We start from the raw sequence: 23,431 nt of genomic DNA on the forward strand, positions 1-23,431 counted from the left end.
TCCAGCTGTCATCACATTGCTGCAGCACCCCCTGCCGGGTGTCCGCTGGGGACGCAGGCCTGCCACAGGTCCCGAGGACGGTCCTGGCTGGGATTGTCACATGGCGTCAGGGCTCCAGCGGGTCATGGGTGATTTTGCCTCATGAGATCACACCTCCCGGGCAGCATTGGTACGTGACATCATTCATTCCTCTGTGGCTCATGTCATGGTGACATCAGGGTGACGTGGCACTATCCAGTCCCCTTCCACTGCTGCCCGATTTGCAGTGGTGCCTAGGTATTCAGCACAGGTGCCGCCCTCGGCACAAGCAGCAGGCCATGCCTTCTGCCTTTCACACCCTTGTCCGTGGAGCCCGCACGCCGTCCTGCACTGCGCACTTCTCTACCTACCCATGAAAGCACTGCTTTCCTCCAAAGGGCAGCCCATGTGCCCCGCTCCCCTCATCACTGACTAGAATGCAGCGACAGACTTTCCCATATACCTTTTTACTTCATCCTATTTTAACCACCTAAAACCTGAAAATACAAAACTAACTTTTCAGAGTACACAGTGCTGCCAAACCGACAGTCAGCCTTACAAGGCAGTCTCACATCCATAATTAGCAACGGCTGAAGGCAAAACACTTGTCTTGAGAGACAAACAGTCTGAGCTGGTCTGACACATCTTAATTCTGTTTTTTGTATACATTCAAATCAGTTTACCCTCATTTTCCCCTTCCACGTTTCTGGAATTTGAAGTAATCGTGGATTTTTTTTTCATGGTAGGTCCCATAGAAATTTCTAGTCCAGAAGTACCCGACCTGTGGCATGCGTGCCGCAAGTAGCACAGGCAGCTTCAGTGTGACACGTGGCAAGATCAGGGAGGAATCAGGCAGCACAATAAGAGAGAGAGCAGGGAACAGAACTGCCGATCGGGCAGGGGGAGGGGTTCAGAGTGACACTCAAGGAGGGCCTAGGCTTGATTTGTGGCATGCCTGCCAAAAAGGTTGGCCCCTACATCCAAAAGATGTCTACGTGTATAAGTCCAGCTATTCATGTAAACTACCCCAATGGTCAGAAAGGGCAACTTTTACCCTTCAATTATGCTACTTTCCCTTCCTTGATTTAACCCTAGGATACTCTATTACTGGTATTCAAATAAGTAAATTAAATATTTAAGTAGAGTGTTGAGGGCACAAAAGAAAATACTCTTTTGCTACTGGCAGGTCTGGTTCTGGCAGTCTGACAGTTTTACAGTGTAAGGAGACTAACTTGAATTTTGTGGCTCCATTCACACATCATGAACAAGAATTACAGAATGTTTACTTCTCCCGCATGACAGGGTCAGTAGCCATGAACTCCAGGAGATTCTGGTCTATTGCAAGGTTAAGCATTTGCTAAGGAATCTTGTTTAAATCTTGGTATTAAAACAAGGAGATAAAAAATGGTATATTTGAAGCACTGCTGTGGCCCACATGGAATATGAAGATTCTCCAGAATCTAAGTTGTTGTTGTTGTTATATGTAAGAATAATAAACGTTTCTAGACCTTCTGGTTGCAAAAAATAAAACAAAAGAAAAACAAAAATAGAACTTCCTCCCTAAAACCCCACAACTTCCATATAAAAACTGAGGTTTTGTCTACATTTATAGAAATTCACATCCATGGCTACACTGTACAACAAATCCCTAATGAAGGCATACTTTACTAATGCAAGATGAATCTGATATAAGTGCAGCTTAATCCAGTAATTCGACAAAGTAAATTGCATTGATGTAAGACTCTCTTTAATCACAGATTCACAGAAGTTTAGGGCTGGAAGAGATCATCAGGTCCAGTCTCCCTGCTTTGGGCAGGAAAGACTGCTGGGGTCAAATAACCCCAGCAAGATGTGCATCCAGTCTCCTTTTGAAGCTCTCTAGGGTAGGTGCCTGCACCACCCCTGCTGGGAGTCTATTCCAGAGTCTGATCACACAAACCATAAGAAGTTTTTCCTTATATCCAGTCTGAAACCTCCTTCTAGGAGTTTGTGACTGTTGCTCCTGGTTTTCCCCTGGAGCACTTTGTTGAATAGTTGTTTGCCTAGCCCCTGATGCTCTCCCCTGATACATTTGTAAGCTGCCACCAAATCCCCTCAAAGTCTTCTCTTTTCTAGGCTGAACAGTCCCATATCTGTCAGCCTTTCCTCGTATTACTTGCTCTCCAGGCCTCTAATCATACAAGTGGCTCTTCTCTGGACTCTCTCAACTTTCTCCACATCCTTCTTGAAATGTGGCATCCAGAACTAGATGCAGTACTCCAGCTGTGGCCTGACCAATGCTAGAGCGGGAGAATAACGTCCTTAGTTTTGCTTGAGATTCATCGGTTGATGCATGCCAGCGTATTGTTTGCTCTGCTAACTGTAGCATCACACTGGCGGCTCATATTCATTTTATGGTCAGTTATGACCCCCAGGTCCCTTTAGGACATGGTGCTAGCTAGCGTAGCACCACCGAAGCTGTACATTTGTTGTGGATTTTTCCTCCCCACATGGAGCACTTTACACTTCTCAGTGCTGAAGAGCATCTGGTTCTGGTACACCCATCTAACTAATCTGTCTAGGTTCGCTTGGATCATCAGCCTACCCTGAGGCATGGCCTCACTTCCCCAAAGCTTAGTGTCATAGACAAACTTTGCTAGTGTGCTTTTCACCCCCACATCCAGATCTTTGATGTAGATGTTGAAAAGCACTGGTCCAAGAACCGAACCCTGCGGGACCCCACTGGCTACCTTCCACCAGGTTGACACAGATCCATCTATTAGTACTCTCTGGGTTCGACCCCACAGCCAGTATCCCACCCATCTGACCGTTGAATTGTTGAGCCCATAGTCCCCTAGTTTTACTTTGAAAGCCTCATGGGACACTAAGTCAAAGGCCTTCCTAAAGTCCAAGTAAATGATGTCAACCTCATCTCCCTTATCCAGGTGGTGAGTAACCTGGTTGTAGAAGGAGATGAGGTTAGTCAGACGTGACCTACCCACGCAGAGTCTCTGCTTTAGAGGCTTGCACAGATAGGTTAATGTCAACATCCAGCACAGAGCAAAAACATATGGTTGTGTAGCATTTTCTTTAAGAAGGCAGAAAGCCCAAGATCGTGTTTCTGAAAGGAACAAACAACCTATTACCAGTTAAAACCATTGAATGTTGAAATTTGAAATTATTGCTAACAATTTACATGTCAGTGTTAACTATTTAATTGCAAATGGTCTGCAGAAGGAAATAAAGGCTACATGATTAAATGGAAAATGTGAGTTGTTACAGATAGTGAAAGAGACCAAAGACAGGGAACAGGGAGAAACATTGAGAAGAGCAAGCAGCAGTGCTAAACATAATCAGATTCTCTACTGAATGACATTGAATGTGATAATAAACTACTGGATGAATAACAAATTATGGTAATTTCTATTTACTACCCATAAGTCATGTGCTATTCCTTTCTTCACTGTTTTTTGCTGAAAATCTCACTATTCAATAGAGGTACACCAGTACATCGGTTCAATATTGGATCAGCACTAATATAAAGAAAATTGACTGTATTGGAAATCGGCCTGATGTGGCTGATAATGTGCTGATAAATGCCACATGCATGCATGTAGCCACAGCACATAGGCAGCAAGGAGCACAGCTTGGCAGTGTGGAGAGCTGTGTCCAGCTGGTAAGTCTGTTGTGGTGGAAGAGGAGTGGGGAGGAAGGGGTATGGGGGAAGATCAAGGTCTCTATGGTGAGGGAGGGAGGGAGGGAGGGTGCTGGGGCAGGGTGGAGCAGAGTACTGGATGGAGCTCGTCCGGAGGAGCATAGGGGGTGGGCAGCTTCCACTGCCGCATACACCGCAGGAGGGCATGGGTGTTGCCCCAGATCTGCATGGAGTGGGGTGGGCTTCAGCTGCAGGCTGGGGCCAGGGCTGCACCAGGCTCTTCCAGACAGGGCTATGCTTGGGGCGGGGCGGGCAGTGGCACTGGGAGGGGGGCAGGGGGGAGCTACTGCAAATTTTGGGGTGGCTGCCTGCAGCCCCCCCCATAGCTCCCTCCCAGTGCTGCTGCCCATCCTGAGCACAGCACGGCTCAGCCCCGGCTGGGAAGAGCCCATTCCAGCCCCAGCCCACAGCTGCAGCCCACCCTGTCCCACTCAGATCTGGGGGCATACTGCCCCCCATGCCCTCCTGGGGTACGCACAGCAGCTGGAGCCACCCCCACCCCCTATGCCCCCTGGACAGCTGCAGCTCTGTCCCACACCTTGCCCCGGCTGGGCAGTGCCTGTCCCAACCCCAGTCCCAGCCCCACTCCCTCCCTCACAGCAGGGGCCTCAATCTGCACCCCCCGGCCCCCACATGCCCCTTCCCTCCCATTCCACCACAACAGACTTACCAGTCGGACACCACTTTTCAAGCTGGCAGGCTGTGTATCAGAAATAAGATCGGTATCAGCTGATATGCCTCCTTAAAAATCAGCTATCAGTATGGGCCCCAAAAATCTCCTGGTGCACCCCTACTATTCAGTGCTCCATGCTACACTCTCAAATTCATGGGGGGGGTACATGAAGTTCCACTGTGGTTAGGGCCTCCCTTTCCTCCAGAAGTGGGTCAGCTGGAGCTCTAGAGCTGTTATTTAATTGTATGTGATCCCATTAGGGCCAAGACAGTTCCATTCATAGGAGTTAGAACCAATGTAACTGTGAATACTAGAAATCAACTATTGTTTTAGTAACCATTTCAGTTTCAGAAAATCTGTGGGGGCCACACAGTAGTGCTGGCACAACAGCAGTAAATACTAACTAAACCAGACCTTTATCTGATTTAGTCTGAAAAGAATTCTTTTCCCCTCCTTTCTACCTTCCCCTAGCAGAGAATGTATGTTAAGCAGAATGCTCTACTGCAGGGTCGGGCAATTATTTTTGGCGGAGGGCCGCTTACTGACTTTTGAGGGCCACATGATAGGCAGCCAGAGGCAGATAAATATTAATTTTCTAAATTTTTTAGGGGCCCCACGGGCCACATAGAAAGGCCTGGTGGGCCGCATCCGGCCCCCATACTGCATTTTGCCCACCCCTGGTCTATTGTGTCTGCAGAGAGGGGAAGACCTTACACTACACCTATTTTTTTAGTTCAATAATATGGCACAAGTGACCAAAATACCTCATTAAGTAAAAATAACATATTATAAAAGACACATCTGTAAATACAAGCCCCAAAATTGTAGAGTTAAAACAAATGTGTATGAATCTCCTTTTCCTGAGGAAAAAATAGATCAGTCTACCTGCTTTCAATATAGGTGAGACAATTTATAATGAATTCCTCTAAATTTTGAATCCTGTTTCCTCGCTCACTTTTTAATCAATCAAAATTTCCTCATCTGTTCAGAGTTCATGGTGGCAGTGGAATCAATTGTCAAAATTAAAACTCCCAGGGGCAAGTTTGTACTTATTTTAAACAAAACGAGGAAGTTTCAATTTGCAATGATGCACGTATACGTTGTGTTGTTCCCTGCTTTTGTTACAGATTCCTGTGCTGCACTAGAACTAATTCAGTTATCTTTTCATCCTTTATTACTAATATAACTGTGTTTGTATACTTCATAAATCTATACAAAGGGTTATCAAAACAGCTTGCAGGCAGAAATAAAGATATTTTTTAGGAAGACAGCAACAATCGGGTAGCAATCTTCATAGCAGAGAATAATAAAAATGGTGAAAAACATTGTGAGAAACTTATACTGGTATATAACAGTCACAGGTTTTGAACATCACCAGGCAGAAGTAACACATGTTCTATTTGTAATACAGTTGTGTTAGAATCTGACAAGGGGTAAATGATACATAAGAATACTGATTGCTCTTTGGGCTAACGGGAAATGTGACCGCCGGGTCTCGAACACCTGGTCATGTGCAGCCTTCGTTCGAACAATGAGAGGTGTACGCCTTGCAGACTCCCATAAATTGCCGAGTAGATGTTCACTCCTTGAGTAGTCTTCCCCTATCTCACCTGCCACGACTTTGAATGTTTCCCAGTGGAGGGTTGACTACCTGGGGTCCTTCGGCGGCATGCAGTCTACCCGACGGCCACTTGTGGGGCTCCACCATCCCTACACCCCGACCTTACACCACCTTGATGGATCGCTCAGTCTTCTTGGCCACGCTCCTCTTCTCATGTAGCTGTGGGACCTTTCGAGTCCCTTCCCATCCTGGGTATCAGCTCTTGAGGCCGATTCGCTTACCCCATCCCGGGCTGTCGGTGTTTGGAGGTCCCGATCGTGGAACCTGTTCTCGCCCTAGAGTGGACTCCTTCCCTACGGATTGAATCCCAATGTGATGCCCTACAGGCCCTGCACCGATTATTCTATTTGTATCAGCCACTCCTCTCTCTCAACCCCTTCACACGGGGAAACACAAAAGAAAAACACAAAACAAATTGTTTCCCGTATCGCTGGGAATCTGAGTAGCCCCCTTCTCTGGTCCCTTACATCAGGGTACTGGGTACCTAGTTCCCTACGATCTAACTAGGGGATGACCCCTACTCAGGGCCGTGTACCCGTGGCCTCCTGCTCGGGTCATCTTTTCCCCCTTTTCTGCTTCTTCCCAGAGCCCGGTGTTGCCCTACTTCTCTCCCTTCTGGAGTGTCCCAATCCGGGTGCCTCATGGTTCCTCTGAGTATGGCTGGCTACTTTCTGTATTCAGGGTAGGTGCCCTGCTTCTCCGTAGCCCTTCCTGCTGCTTCTGCCAGAACTCTCCCAACAGGGAAAATTCCTCCTTCTCCCAACCGTTCCCAATACTCCCACCTGCTCTGGTGTGGGTCTTCAGGTGCCCTTCTCTGCTTCTCTTGTTGCTGCTGCCTTTGCTGCTTCCAGGGGCTGCTTCTGACTCATCTCTTGCACTGTCGAGCCGTTCCCTGCCACCGCTGCCAAGACCAGCGTCAGGAGCCTCCTCTGGCTCCTTGTCTGATGCTCCTTCCTCCCTGAGGGATTTCCAGAATGGGTCCCGTGGCTGTGCACTCCTCGGGTCCGTTCTCCCTCCTTCCTTTCCTCTGCCATCAGCCATTTTTATTCCCACCGGCCGGTGATTTCTGGTGATGTCATCGGCCGGCTCAGCTGGATAAAGATGTGGTTAGCAAGCCGCACAGGCTTCTCTCCCCATTCCCGCTGCGCCGTGGCTCCTGCTGTGGGCAAGTGGTTTTTTCTTGTTTTAACTTTTATGCATGTTTCCTCTCCTTCCTGTTCATTCTGTTCCCCTTAACTTTCCTTTCTTATTCGGGGTCCTTCCCCCCGTTCTCTCCCGGGACAGGGAAGAAAACAATAAAGACCTTTTTTTCCTCTTTATATAAACGATTTTCTCCTAGGTAGTCAAGGTGTTCTGTTACAGAGCACAAGGAAATTTCTATGTTTGTCCTGCCTCCCCCATCACCTTCCCTTTGCAGAGGTTACATTTGTATTAAAGCATCCCTCATGGTAACAATCCTACTCTGGAAGCAGGATTTCTTCACTTTGCATCTAAACTTATAGAGAGCCAAAGCAGTGAGAGAAGTGTGAAATACTTGCCCCAAAGCAGTTGCATGTAGCGCATCTTAACCTGAATAAGGTCACTCTCATGGCTTAGTTTTTGAAGACAAAATAGCAGGACAATCCTCCAACCATCTGCATGCCAATATCTTTTTCTAACTTCTAGAGAAAAAGCAAGATCTGATTATGCAAGCTTTCTAGACTTTTGTATAAGAAAATGCAAAGGTTCTAAAGCTGAAGTGAGGATTCCTATTCTCTATTGTTGGCTCTGCCAGTGGTCTGGTGTGTTCCTTTCTGCATGCCTCTGTTTCGATTTGAAGCCTCATATTTTTCACTGTGATCCAGATAATGGCTGTTCATAACTTCACAATGAAAGAAGGACAGAATTCAGAGAATCATTTTCCAAAATCATAGATCAATACTGCCTGAACTAAAATGTGTAAACTACAGAAAGCCAATAATATGCAGCTGAGGAGCTTTGTTTCTGTTCCACACAAGGAAATTATACTAGCACACATTACCTCAGTAATGGCAATATAGCAATTATTCAAACAGAAGATTAAGAGATTTAATGCATGAATATTTGGATGACGTGTGCAAACTATAACCATATTTATATTTATCCTTATTAAGATAAATAGTTAACTTATGAATAAGGATTTAGCTGCAAGTCTATAGGCAATTGAAGAGACAGCTAAATTCTTATTTGCTGGTTGGAAAATTTCCCACTGAACATCTAGATCTAATGTTTATTCATGTTCAGCTTTGAAATCCTTTCATTTTCTATGCCCTGTTGGACTTCAGATGCATGTTTAGTCTCAAATCTAGAAGCAGCTGACATACAGCCTGAGGCTGATACCAGTTAGGAATAAAACAACATTGAAGGACTGCGTTTAAATAGTTGAAGTATAAAACCATAAATTTGGTGAATTCTTTTGATTGATAGGTGTCATGCAAATCATGTTGGTTCCTTGTCTGAGCATCTTGTTAGGACTGCCTGTATGCTGTGTATCTTTAGAAAATGGTTTGCTGAGGACACTGACAGTGAGCTGGCTGCCTTGGGAGCATTTCAGATGCAATACCAATTGCAAAACGGATCCTGAAAATTGCATCAGGTGAGATAACGTATTTCCAAGAAGGCTACAAAAGTTCCAGATATACACAGTAAGTAAAAAAAATCCAAACTTTGTGCAAGAATTGTTGCATAATTTATTCAGATTTTGTCTGTAGTACCAGAATTCATCCCCTTTAAAAATATACCAGGCAAGCTAAAAGCGGAGTATTAGTAAAAATACAATGCTAGCACAGTCATTGTTGGAGTGCTACCTTTGTTGTAATACTGACATCCATAAGCATAGAGAAGAGAATTATGATGGCTGATATCATAGTGATAGGAATATTATAAATGTCTATTTCGATTTCCGTAAGATTTTATTATAAGAATTGATCCAGGTTCCATTTAGATTAGATCTGAAGGAAGTTAAAAATAAATTGTTACACTTTTATGAATCAAGTTATTTATGAAAACATAGTAATTTACTACTCAAAAAAACAGAATGGTTAATAGGAATTAAATTGGAGGCTAGTTTATATTAACAATGCAGCTTGCACTACTTACTGAAGGCTTTTATGTCTTTTCTTCCCGTTCTTTCAATGGATTCTCTTATTCAAAGAATGCTTGTAGTACGCTGTTTCCCCTATCTCATTTTCTTATTGTAACGCGGGTGGCGGCCCAGTAGTTGCCACCTCTGCCCAATATCAGGGATGGTGTGGTGGGAGTGGGGCAGGGCTTCCGGCCAGCACCAATTTACTTTCTAGCTGGTCCCCATTCCCCACAGAGCAGCCCGTGGTCCTAAGAAGGTCTAACACTTAACTGATTTACAAAACAAGAATAATAGGAAAGGTTATTTACAAGTGAACTTAAATGGCAAAACCAATCAGAGTGAGTTAGTCAACCCTTGACTCAAGAACCACAGGTAGGGTAACTGGCAGCTTTCAGCCACTATTGAGATGCTATGGCAAGGAAGCAAGGTGCTCGCTTCAAGCAGCTCCAACAGGCTTCCCAATAAGCGACAGACTGCAACAGTGTAAGCTCTTCTGGTCTGCAGCAATCAAATTGTATCAAACCCCAACCCCTCAAAGAGGCTAAAGGGTGACCCTCCGTGGCAACAAAAAAGGCAAGCAACAAGCAACAGAGTAGGCTCCTGCAGCAATCGGCATGACCCAAGCACCAAGCTCAGGGACTCCATCTGATGACAATCAGCTGCAGAATAAGGGACAAGACTGAGTCCCCTCCGGGGCAGTCAGTGGCAGAGGGTCAGCAGCACAGGCAGCTCCCAGGAGTCATTGCTCTAAACCCCTGCTCCAGATGACTGGCCGAGTGCCCCATATGTCTCGCGACTCACCAACCCCGCTCCGAGCGCTGGCCTGCACCCGAAGCTCCCAGGGACTCTTGTCCCGGCGCTCTGCCGCTCCTCAGGATCCCAATGCCTTGCCTGCTGCTGTCCCGCTTCCCCGGGGAGGGTAAGGGGTTTCCTCAACTTACTGCCTCATCTCCCTGCTTTGGATAAGGATGTCACCTGTGCTCCTGGCCGCTGCTTCTTCTCCACAGTGGAGTTGGGGGCTGACTGCCACCCCTAGCCTCTGGGACACCCAGCACATCCAGAACACTGCGATGGGGCCTTGGGGCACCAGCTCTCTGCCCCAAGCCCTGGCCGCAGCTCCCTTTTTGCTGCAGAGCTGGAGGCACAGCTGACTGCCGCTGCCTTCTTCTCCCAGGGCCTTCGAGGCTCCTCATAAGGGTCTCTCTGCTCCCTCTGCTGGGTCAGCTCACCCCAGCTCTTCTTAGGCCTCCTGCGTCCTTCCCTGGAGTCACTGTCAGCAGCCCCCCGCACGCCAGTTCGGCTGCTGCTTTTATCCCCCCCCCGACAGTCCCTCCCTGGCTTGCAAACCGGCCAACTAGGGCTCAGGGTGGCTGGCCCTCAACTCCAGCCATCCCCCTTCCATGTGAACGAGGGGATTGAAAAGCCCTTCTTTTGACTAGCTTCTCCTTTTCCACAGGGCAGGGCTCCCTGCTCCACCCTTGGGGTCGCTCCGAGTTCACCGGCACTGTTTCTAGCCCAGGGTAAGTATCTCAAGCCAATCTGGTGAGCCCACATTGGCAGTCTGTTACATTATAATGAAAAATTTATATGATAGTCTGTTACATATACTGCTTTTTATTCTCCATCTTGCCTGCATGAACTTTGTAGATAATTTTGTTTCCCGGTTGGTATTTGAGGCAGACAAAACAGAAATTCATTTCTGCCATTTTGGAAGATTACCAAGATTTATTTGAAAGAGGAATTTGGAAACTTTAGCTTTCTGTGACACAGAGTAATGTTTATGTACAGAGCTAGAATTAGAACAGAAGCAACCCAGAAACATTAGGAGAATTATTTCTACCATTTGAACAGAAATTTCAGTGTCAAAAGCCCATTTCAACTGAGTTGTCCTTGTTTTGTACTTACAAACACAAGCATATAAACTAGGGTAAAGCTTAGACTTTAAAAAGACAAAATATTTCAAATGTTTTCATGCTTTACTAAGGTCAGAGAACTTTCTTGTAATTCTGAGAACAATAAATGTTTTATGATGAACTTGGTAACATTTGCACTGTAGTTACCAAGGAGACAAATATTATTTGCTTCTATAACCCTGACAAGGAATCTAGTGGAAGATAAAAATTAATTGGCTAAGTCCCAGTTTTTCAGTCTGTGAAGTATACAAAATACCGGGCTGTCTTTAAAGTGCTGAAGTCTCCAAATCAAGTTGTTACAGGGCAAGCTACTATGCAAGTATATTTTGTCACGTACATTAAAAAATATCTGGTTTTTAAAAGATTTCTTTAAATGTCCCAGAGTATCCTGCAGCATTTCAGCTGGTATCCTAAACATTGGGATGTTCAGAATTATTCTTAGACTCCCATTAATTAATCTAAAAACCTCGCTTTTCAACACCTGGAAAGCAACATCTCAGTAAATAGTCTCAACAATACACCATGTAAGCTATGTCTAGGATCAATTCCTATCGTCTTTCCTTAGCATCCTATTAGACTGGCCTCATCAAACCTTACAGAAAAAGGTCAGGAGCTGGAGGAAGTGGTACTGGTGCATCAAGAGCATGACTGCGCATGCCCTGCTATGTAGTACAGAGATACCCAAGAAGCAGAGAAAATTAGTCAGGTGAAGATTATTAGTCATGGCTTGGTGGTTCCCAAGCTAAGTTGGATATCTCAACACTATATTGCACTGAAGACTTACCCTAAAAGTTACTCATTTTCTGTCCGAGTCATTGTTGGGCTAAGGTCAAGAGATGTGACGTGGCACTGTTCTGTTGGAATTGCCATCTTTTGACTGAGGTATGAAAACAAGCTCTTGACTACTCAGGGTCCCAGTAATACATATATATTAGCAAAACAAAATTTCAACAGCCCTGTTAATACAGTCTCTTGTTTATTACCAGTGAGCCCCTGATCAAAAGTATGGGAGACAGGATGGAAGAAGACGGATGGAAGGAGCTTGGTTATGAGTATGTGAACCTTGATGACTGCTGGTCTGCAGTGCAAGGGGATTCACAAGGCATGCTTTAGCCAGACTCTGAAAGGTTTCCAAGTGGCATTAAATCCCTTGCTGATTACATAAGTTAAGTGAAATGCTTGTACTGAAACATTTTTCTTGCCAAAATATTTCAGAGTTAAGTGCTAATTTTTATTTTATTTTCATGTAGTTACATAAATAAATATATTGAAATAGGAAACATTAAATACTGATGATGACAGCTGATGTGTAAAGCCATTTAGCTGAGAAAATGACCAGGAACAATTTAACTGCAATGCATATGATTGATTTTGTACCGATATCTAACAGAAGCATTGGATTTTCAGCTCTGTTTGCACATACACACACACAGGTGATCAATGGTCAGTGTAGTTAATCAGTACATCAGAATTCTATGGGTCTGCTCCTACTTGTGCCACGTACTCATTGTGTAACCTAGGATGATCCACTTAAACTTTCTGTTTTAAATCTGCCAAAATATATAATGGTGCTTATCTTATCTTCCCCTAAATAATGGGGCAGAAAAACCCCAAAATTTATACTTTATATATAAAAAGTGATCATAGGAAGTGGGGCTGGAAAAGACCTCATGACATCATCTAGTCCAGCTCCTTGCTCAGAGTAGAATCCTCTCTAACTAAACCATCCCAGTCAAGTGTCTGTCTAACCTGGTCTTGAAAATGTCTAGGGATGGAGATTCTACAACTTCCCTAAGTAACCTGTTCCAATACTTGACCGCCCTTGTAATCAGAAAGTTCTTCCTAATTTCCAACCTAAATTTCCTTTGCTGCAGTTTGAGGCTATTGCTCCTAGTCTTGTCCCTACAGCCACAGAGAGAAAGCTACCTCCAGCCTCTCTATAATCGCCCTTCAGGTATTTGATAAACTGTTACCAAATCCCCACTCAGTCCTGTCTTTTCCAAACTAAATACCTTTTACCAGGAATCCAAAGCAGCTCTTATATAAAAATCAGCTCTTTATGGCTATAGTCTATGAAGGCTCTCAAAATATCAGTACCCAGCTAAGCAGAGATCACAGAAGACAGCATCTAAAGGAAGTCTTAACCGTTTAGAAGAACACCACAGGTAACTAACAGACAAAAGAAATATTTGGTATCAATGGGTATTCAAAAATGAATACCCTGGAAGTATATATTAATCTATATAATTTTAATTGTTTTACTAGTTGCATTCTAAAGGGCTGATATTTGGTATTTATAGGGTGTGTCTACACAAGATGCTACATCACTGTAGCAATGAGCTACAGCAATGTAGATCATCACTATGGCAACGTAGCATTGGCAGCCACTAACTGTGATGCTGCCACTACTGCATAGTAGCAAGAAGCTACTACATAGTAGCTTGTTGCTACTGCACATAGAGTTGAAAATGACCCATGTGCCACTGGGATTGCAAAGTACCAACTGTGCAGTCAGGGGCACATGTAGAAATGCCCATTGTGACATGGGCAACTACACCTACAGTGGCTACTGTTGAACCGCTGGATACAATCAATAGTGATGCCAAAACATTCGCAGAATGGGCAGTTGACATGCTGAAGTTTGATGGCTGCTATTCCAATTCATCTATTAAAGCAATAGGTTTGTGTATTAGAGCTGTCTTTGAGCAAGGGAAAGACTGGCCTGAGAGTGTAATTTTTTTTTCTTTAAGTAATGAGTTAAAACTATTATTCCATTTTTAAAAAACAACCCCCACTGTAAAACTGCAACTGTAAAACATGATGCTTTTCATCCTTATATTTTCCACCCCTCTATAATTTATATTAATATATTTATTTGCTTTGTGTGAATCTAAATTTTGGTGTGGCAAGTTTAAAGTGTTAAAGATGTGAATTTACATCATGTTCTGTTCTGTGAACAAAGCTTATTATAACCCTGCCGTATATAATGGAGATCTGAGATCTATTCAAGTAATTACTCAAAAAAGTTTTCAAAATAAGGGCCTGGTTATATATTTTTTGAGTAATCAGACTTTCCATGAAGTCAATGGATTTTGCCCATCTCAATCTGGGCCTGCTTCCTGCCTCCTTCCTATCTTTAATTTGTGTATAATTTCAGTTCCTTCCTTAATTTCAGCTTAACATTTTAATAGGAATATTGGATTTGGACATGTTAGTCCATTACATCTGGTATCTTGCTTTTAAGAACAGCCTATCATTGATACTTCAGGTGAAATATAACAGCACCAGGACCAGCATATGAAGTGTTCATTATTCTCAGATGGTTTAGCTTATACACAGGAATATATTAAGTTACATATTTAGCCTGAAAAGGAGAAATAATAATTAATACAATGGACTCAAACTAATGTAATCTTAGAACTTATTTACTGACTCTGTGCAACCACTGTGTTGTATTACAGTATTTTTTGCAGATAATTTCTGGAGAAGATAAAGTTAAAAACATCATACAGAATATTTTTGCCTGTAAAATGTAACTTGGGTTTCAAACTGCGTATGCATATAGCAGGGGCAGGCAATTATTTCGGGTGGAGAACTGCTTACTCAGTTTTGGCAGGCTGTCAAGGGCCGCATGGGTAGCCCCACCCCTTGACAGGTGCCCTGGCCCTTGGTCACCATCTTGGGACCAGTGTCCCAATGTCTAGGGACCAATGTCCCAGAGCCAGTACTGGGGGTGGGCCCAGAGCAAGGCACAGGCTGGCAGGGGTCTGCGGAGCTGGGCTGGGCTGCACCACCAGGGAGAGGGGGGGAGCTGGCCCAGCTCCATAGAGCCCCTGCCGGCTGGGAGCCTGTACCCCTGCCACCCGGCTCTGGGCCCTGTTGGTGCTGGCCCTGTGCTCCCACGCCCACTCACTCCCAGTGCCTCCCCAGCCCCTTGGTACAGGCAGGGGGCAGCGCACAGCCCCGACCCCTTGCTCACCAGCAGGGAATGAGCTGGTGCGGAGCACAGGGAAAAGCGACCGCTCGCCCACCCCATGGCTGGCGCTCCCTGCTGCAGTTGCTCACAGCCCACGCGGGGCTGTCCTGAGCAGGCACAGGCAGCCCTACATGTGTTGCGAGTGGCTGCAGCACGAGGCACCGGGCATGGGGTGGGCGAGGGGCTGCTTTTCCCTTGCACTCATCACCAGCTTGTAATCCACCCCTGCTCCCAGTCTGGGCCCCACGTCGGCTCTGGGCTCACCCGTCAGGGCTGCACCATGGCGGTAGCAGCTGCATCCCCTCCGGCTTGCTGCGCCGGGCAGTGTTTGCTGCTGCTGCCTGCCCGGAACTTGCAGGCAGCCTCACTGCAGCCTACCACAGCGCGAGCTCTCGGCAGGCAGCAGCAGCAAACGCTGCCAGTGCAGCATGCGGTGGGGCCGCAACTGATGCCACCATGGCATAGCTCCAATGGGCGAGCCCAGAACCGGCATGGGGCCAAGTTACAGGCTGGTGCTGAGTGCAGGGGAAAAGTGACCCCTTGCCCACCCTATGCTTGGCACCCCATGCTGCAGTCACTCACAGCCCACATGGGGCTGCCTGTACTTGCTCAAGACAGCCCTGCATGGACTGCAAGCGGTTACACCAGGGAGCGCCATCCATGGGGCGGGGGAGGGGCTGCTTTTCCCCATGCACCACACCAGTTCCTTCCTTGCCCTTGCCCTCCCCCTTCCCCTCCCCCCTTACCTGAGGTTCTGATGCTGGGGCAGCCACGTGGTCCCAGGCCAGAAGCCCCTGCTGGGGCTCCCAGCTGGGGGAGTGGGGCTGGGTGGGCCCTGCTGTTGCAGGAGCCCACCAAGGATTCCCCTGGGTCCTATTGCCCCTGGTTCCCGTCATTTTTAACAGGAACCAAGGACAGATAAATTTTAATTTTCAAAATTTTTTTAGAGTCCGCATGGGCCAGATAGAATGGCCTCATGGATATGGCCTGCAGGCCGTATTTTGCCCACCCCTGGTATATAGTGATTTCTGATTGCATTGAAACTGCTTATAATAATGCCAGAATTGTATTTGATAAATGGAAATTTCAACTAGGGTAAATTCTTTTTCTCTACAGACTAACACTGATATTTACAGATTATTACAGTGCGTCTAATTTTATACTTTAAATATTTCCAATCTAAACCATGAAACAGTTCCTGACATCAACAGTTCCAGTTCATAGGCACTTTTGAGATGACCAGATTATATTCATGTGCATAACTGTTCACAGGAATATAATCTTTTCAAAATGTTCAGTTTTCTACTGGTCTAAAGGAGAGCTCTTTTGATTCTTTTCCAAATCCAGATTTCTTTAATGGAAATACAGTACAATGCTAGTGGCTAGTATGCCACTGAGTTCCTTTCATAAACATTAGTTTGGAACTGTATTATTATTCCTATCCCACATGTATTTTGGGAAACTTTGTCTTTTCCTGAACAACAGTAAAACAGGACTATATATAAGTTTCTTTTACATCTGCAGGAAATCAATTTAGGGAGGACACAGACATGAATAATAGGTTTATAAGGGAAAGTTACATCAGCAACGACTGTTATAACAGGGAACTCTTGCCCTGTTAATGGAAAGTGGTGGGAGGTTTTAGCACAGGCAGCCAGCAGAGTGGGGGTTAAGGAATAATTCTATGGTCAAATCAGCTGACAGAGGAGTCACATGACTAAAGGGGGCAGGGCTTTAGGAGTATATAAGCCAGAGCTAGAGTAGGGAGTCAGACCTGGAAAGTAGCAGGGTGAGGAGGATGATGGCCTAGCAGGGAGGTTTAGGAAAGCAACCTGAGGGACCTGATTTAGGGCCTGGAAGAACTGTGGTAGGCAGCCAGTGGGCTAGGTGTTTGGGTTGCTTCCAGAATGCCTAAATATTTGTTTGAGTTTTTTAACTAGTGGCTTATGGAAGGGATTAAGGGGTGGCTTGAGGTCCTAATAGTGCCTGAAGGGCATGTAACTGCCTTGAGCCCTGCTAGGGGTCAGGGTCAAGGGTAAAGCTTGGGGCCAGAAGCCAGGTCCAGAACAGTGGGCCTTGGCTAAGGGACCAGCTAGAGTAGAGGGATGGAAACTGGAAAGTCTGAAGCCCCAACAAGGGAATAAAGGCCTGAGGTAGCCTGGTGACTTGGGGACAAGTACTTCTGGTCCACTTCCAGGTTTGCTGCTGAGCATGCAGGGCCCACCCCCCCCACACTCCCCTCCTGTGGAACACTCTATTCCCCCCACCATTACAGCATTCACGAGCTGTGCCTGGTACCTCAAGGTATGTAGAAAAAACATTTAAAGCTGTGTCTATGGCTGAATTGCTGATTCTCTGAATCAGCATCGAATCTTTGGATCGAATCTTCAGCATCAAATCCCCTAATAGAGAGCCTAATGGGGATGAAGGGGCTTGCAGTGTGTGCCTCTTTTCCTACTTCCCTCTATCTGGAGCACAGATGCATCTGTTTTCCTACTTCCCTCTATCCTTTTTCCTTGGCCTTCACCAAGGATTTTTCTGTTGTGCTATGCTCCCCCTAGCCTTTTCCCAATAAAGGGTAACCCACAAGGTGGTGGAAGCTAGAGTTTTAAGGTGCCCTATATTCACCCCTGCCCATTTCCCAGGGTGATTATTATGTGGCATTTTGCAGAGACTACCCCGCTACGGGTAGCTCCACCACACTAACCACACCCAAGAGGGTGGCAGTTTTAGGTCATACCCAGGACCAAACTTTCTACTCTCCTGCTATGATCTTCTTTAATCCTTGTGGGCACACTTTCTCAGTTTTGGGCTTCTTGGCCCCTTGGGCCAGTTGAGATTGCAGGCTCCTGGCTCTGGCAGCTTTAACAGTGATCTTTTTCTTTGTGCCCCTTCTCTGGGCTGCCAGATCACTTGGTCTCTTAGGGCCCTGCAGACCCCTCTCAGATCTTTCTCTTTTTTTCTCTCACTTGTCTCTCCTCAGAGCCTCAGGACTCCATCCAGTTCTGTTCTCTCCTGATCTAACCCTTTCCGGACTCCAAGTCACTGACCCTGCCTCACACATCTTTTAGACTGAGTTCCTGGCTTTCCATGCTTTCAATAACTCTGGCTGGGCTCTGGTCTTTAGCACCCACTCTCAATTCCTCTCTGCTCTGTGAGTCTGTTCTCAACCCCCTCAAAGATCTCTTACTTACCAGCAGGTCTCTGGGTCTAGCAATTCTCTTTCAGCTTTGATGGCAATACTTTCTTTAGCAGATCTCTCTCTTTAGCAACTCTCTAGAATCCCACCACTCTCTTCTAGGTCTTACCTAACTTCCAGTTTTCCTTTCCTTAACAGATCTTAACCATAACCTTTTCTGAGATACATGCTTCACAATCCATTCTCATCAGTGGCCCCTTCTTGCCTTGGTCTCTGCAAACCAATCCATCCATCAAATCTCTCTTGCTTTCTCTCACAGCTGCACAGCCCAGCAAGCTCCATTCTAGGACCAAGAAAGCTCCCTCCAAAAGACTGTGGGTGACAAATTGCACACCACACACAATTCCTTTGGAAAAGCTTTTACTACTTTAAAAAGGAAACCTTCAAACTAGGTGTCTGCAAAGAAGAAACAAAACATGCTTCTGATAAGCTCATTCATCTTTCCCTGCCCAGAGTAACTCAAAGTAATTCTGGGCACTGATCTCTTTTTACGCAGCTGGACCCTGATGTTTTCCAAAACAAGCTGTTACACTCCTGTAACAGTCTCTCTCTCTTCTAGGCCCTTCACTGTTCCTGGAGAGGGGGTAGGGGAGAACCACATTTCCCCTCCCTTCCAATCACAAATTCTCTGCCACTGCCTGAGCAGGTGTCCAGTAACATACCTTGTCTCTTTCTGTGCCCTCTGCTGCCTCTATTCTCTGGTGCACACAGGATCCTAAACTATCTGTCTTGCATTCCTCTAACTGTCTCTGATCTCTCTGAAGCTGTACTGCCTGCATAACACTCTGCCTTGCCATAACCTGCACTTGTAACCTACACCTTAAACTCCACAGCAAACACATACCTGCTCTTGTCCTCTCTCCCCAGAAAACTGTAACTGTTTCCGAGGAACCTAGACTCAGCGGACCCTGTTCATTCACACAGCCTTTCCAGTAGAGAAATGACTTTTTCTGCTCTTTCCTAACTTCCTATTGCAAACACTACAGGAGGTTCTTCCTTAACCCCAAGTGGACCACAGCATGTACTCCTGTCCACTACTCTGCCTGACCCAGACAAACAAAGTTTCCTGGTCAGCAGTAACAAACCACCTCTCCTGCACAAAACTTACAACCCTAGTCACAATTACCACACAACTCTACATTACTACAAATTTTAGCTAACCCTTTAAAACACCTCCTAACAGTTAGTCAGATGGAGGAACAGATTTTTAGTAGCTTCCCATAAAAGCCACATTGCTGCAGCCTCCTTTTTTCATGGAATGTGGAAGCTTATCATACAATTCAACATACTTTCCAAATTTTTCTTTCAAGTTGGTAATAGTGCAGGCATCTGCTACTGCCTGTTCGGTCCAAGGGCTATGCCCAAATCAAAGCATCACCTGCCTCAGGAGACTTATATCCTGTATATATGGCAGGGTCTCTTACTTTTCTATGTCTCCCTTTGCTGGCTTTCTTTTAAACATTGTGAATTAAATTGTCAAACGACGAGGGGGTGTGTTCACTTTAGTTGCTAAGTTAAATACCACTGCCTAGTCGTAAGCTAAATACACTGAGTCTCTGAATGTACCAAAAGCCTTAATATTATTCCAGCAAACTGACTGACAATACAAATACCAAGGCCAATTCAAATATGTCCATAAAACAAATTCACCAAAAATCCATCCAACTGCTACACCAACCAATCTCCAACTAAAATCTGTCCTTATGCACTATACCCAGTGCTACCAATGTCCAGCTATAACGGTTGGTCTAACCCGTACCCGGAATACCCAGCACTTCTACCACTGGGCAGTGTGCACACCTTTCAAACATAGGACAAAGACAAACAACATAAAGCCAATCAAAAACTTAAGCATTGAGCCTAATTCACCCCCAAATGCATTCTCCACCAAAAACGTTACACGAAGTGCCAATGGCTCAAATCACGAGCAAGACCTTAGAAAGGGGGATAAGGCAAAAGCTGGGTTTATTGATTACATGAATTAGACATAGAGGTTCAGACATACCATTCATATAGACACACACAAATCATCATACATATCATGTCTCTCACACACACACACACACACACACACACACACACACACACACACACTACAACCATTCCATTCAGACATTATAGTTACCAGCAGCAATTGTTCAATAATGGCACTGGGTGGCTGGCCCCTGGCCTTATTGAGAGAGAGATTCCGTAGATAGCAGCTTTGGAGCAGGGTGAAAACATGCATCTGTGCTCCAGCAAAACAGCAGTAGAGAGAGAGAGACACACTCACCCAACTTGGCATTTTCAAAGTCTTCTTTTATAGGGACTGGCATCCTTTATTTCAGCGCTTTGGGGAGTTTCCATACCCAGCTTCTGTTGTTACAGTTGTTTCTCATTCGTCCTCTTCTTATCTCAGCCCTGGAGTGTCCTTGCTGCCTATCTGGCAGGATGTGTGCCTCTCTGCTTCTCGTTATCTCCTGTTATGTCTTAGATCTCAAAGGGATTCTTCAGCCATCCATTAATTAGTTTACTGACTGGTAACTTACATTTGGCGCCTTGTTGCTTACATAAACAGTTAAATCTTCTTCTCCCACCTCTATGCCATTCTCTCACCATTTACCGTTTCACATCCACTCGTTCAAAAAGGGCATACAGAGTTCATTCACTTATGTCAAGCAAAAGAGTACAAAAGTGGAGTTTTCAAGTTACTTACAGGACAAAACTAACATGGTTACAGTTCACTACTATTACAGCAGGGGGCACCACAATAGCTTTCAGACACCTAACCTGTTACACTATAAATATATGTAGAAGGCAGGGTAGATTTGCATGTTATAGACTAACTAAATTAGATATATAGTATAAGCTCTTGTGATATAGAGCTTGCTTCATCAGATGATGTGATAGGATGTGCATTCTATATTTTATATACTGCTCTGTGTACATCCTTTCACAACATCTGATGAAGCGACCTCCAGATCACAAAAGCTCATATTATATAACTAATTTATAGATTTCATAGACATTAGGGCTGGAAAGGACCTCGTAAGATCATTGAGTCCTGCCCCCTGGCCCAGGGGCAGGAAGTCAGCTAGGATCATAGGATCCCGGCAAGATAAACATTCAAATTTCTCTTGAAGGCGTTCAAAGCTGGTGCTTGAACCACCTCCAATGGCAGGCTATTCCAGACATTGGGGGCTTGGACAGTAAAGAAGTTCTTCCTTATGCCCAGCCTGAAACGGTCTTGGAGGAGTTTATAACCATTTGATCTTGTCATCCTTTGCGGCGTTCTGGTGAACAAACTTTCCCCCAGATCCTGGTGAACACCCCTTATAAATTTATAGGTGGCCATCAGATCGCCCCTGAGCCTGCACTTTTCCAGGCTGAAGAGTCCCATGGCTCTCAGCCTCTCATCATAAGGTCTGTTTTCCTGACCTCTGATCATGCGCGTGGCTCTCCTCTGCACTCTCTCAAGCTTCTCCACATCCTTTTTGAATTGTGGAGCCCAAAACTGGATGCAGTACTCCAGCTGCGGCCTCACCAAGGCCGAGTACAATGAGAGAATGACGTCCTGGGATTTGCTTGAGAAGCATCTATGGATGCAAGCCAGTGTTTTGCTCGCTTTACTAGCGGCCGCATCACATTGAAGGTTCATGTTCATCTTGTGGTCAATCATGACCCCCAAGTCCCTTTCATCCGTAGTGCTAGCCAGCATAGCACTGCCGAGCCTGTAAGCATGCTGCAGGTCTTTCCTCCCAAAGTGGAGAACCTTGCATTTTTCAGCGTTAAACACAATCAGGTTCTCGTCCGCCCATTTCCTGAGCCTGTCAAGGTCAGCCTGGATCGCCCTCCTGTCATCAGGTGTGGATGTTTTACCCCAAAGTTTGGTATCATCAGCGAACTTGGCCAGTCCGCTTCTGATACCAACGTCTACATCGTTAATGAAGATGTTGAACAAAACATTAGTTAGTCTATAACATGCAAACCTATCCTGCCTTCTGCTTGACTTCACATTACTATGGCTAATAACTACATCTCTCTGTAAATAATACATGTTCTATATAGAACTTGAGAAGGTAGGGCTTGGTTCTCTGTAAAACAAAAGTAAATGAAATCTAGGGTTTATTTACTCAGCAACACTCAGGGAAATTTAATATGTATTAATCAACATAAGTTAATAAAACTCTGTGTGAATAGGCCCATTCAGAATTAAAATGGCCATAATTCAGTCCACTTTATTTCACCTTCAGATTACATTAAATTAAATTGAGTTAATGCCACTTTAATCCTGAGTGAGTTTATTCACAAAGGGGTTTAACTAATCTACTTATAAAAACAAAATTAGTCCAAATTAACTGAGTGTTCCCATGACAAGCCCTTTAAAATAATACTGTATTATTATTGTTTAGTATTGTTTTATGAGTTAATACTCATTTTTGCTTAGGCTACAAAGATGAGCATTGCTCTGAAGAAAATGGGAAGGCCTACTGCATATTCATGTAGGTGGCCAGATAATGGAGGTGGGCTTCCTCCAAAGGTACTTCAACTCGGTTTTTTAGTTGCAATTTTCCTTTAGCTGATATTGTTTACCAAACTATGAGTGCTTGGCCAAGTGTTAACACTAACTTTTGAGCCTGGCATGGAAACCATCCTGTTGTATTCCATTGATTTCACTATGTGGGTGTGAAGAGGGACTGGTTATAAATAAAATACTTAACACAGGAAAGGAAATCAAGCAGGGAGAATGCTGATTCCACAGCCGCTGTTCCTTTAAGATAGCCCCTCCTGGGGTTTTTCTATGTAGTGCGCGGAGAGAACCAGAAGCAATAAGAAGCTCCAGAGAGGAGAAAAGAAAAAAGACTGCTGAGACAGAGGAATCTCGGGAGCCGGTCCTGGGTACTGGAGAAGCCAGGATCGGAGGTCAGTGAGCCAGGAGTCACCAGTGAAGCAGATCACTTTGTAGGATACTCCACAAAAAGAAAACAAAAAAACACGTCATCAGAAACCATGAGAAGGAGAGAACTGCAGTTGCTTATCTGGTTTCACTGAAAGTTGAGTTTATTGTTTCTTTTCTTTTTTGTTGTTTTGTTTGGACATTGAGTGGGGCCAATTGTGTGCCAGGGGTGTTTGAGGAGAGAAGGAGCCTGAACCATGGCTACTCTCCCCACTCTTAAAGAAAATAAGGGGAAGTGTCCCGCAAGACTTAGTGAGAGAAGATTTCAGCGGGAAATAAAAGACAAACAAGGGAAAGA

General features: G+C 45.1%; 1 pseudogene; it reads left to right on the top strand.

Annotated features, from left to right (window-relative positions):
• Positions 1 to 107: 107 nt before the first annotated feature.
• On the top strand, positions 108 to 23,107 carry LOC112550220 (annotated as a pseudogene).
• The last annotated feature ends 324 nt before the right edge of the window (positions 23,108 to 23,431 follow it).

Source organism: Alligator sinensis, unplaced genomic scaffold, assembly GCF_000455745.1.
Source record: "Alligator sinensis unplaced genomic scaffold, ASM45574v1 scaffold73_1, whole genome shotgun sequence".
In the NCBI taxonomy this organism is placed as follows: domain Eukaryota; kingdom Metazoa; phylum Chordata; order Crocodylia; family Alligatoridae; genus Alligator; species Alligator sinensis.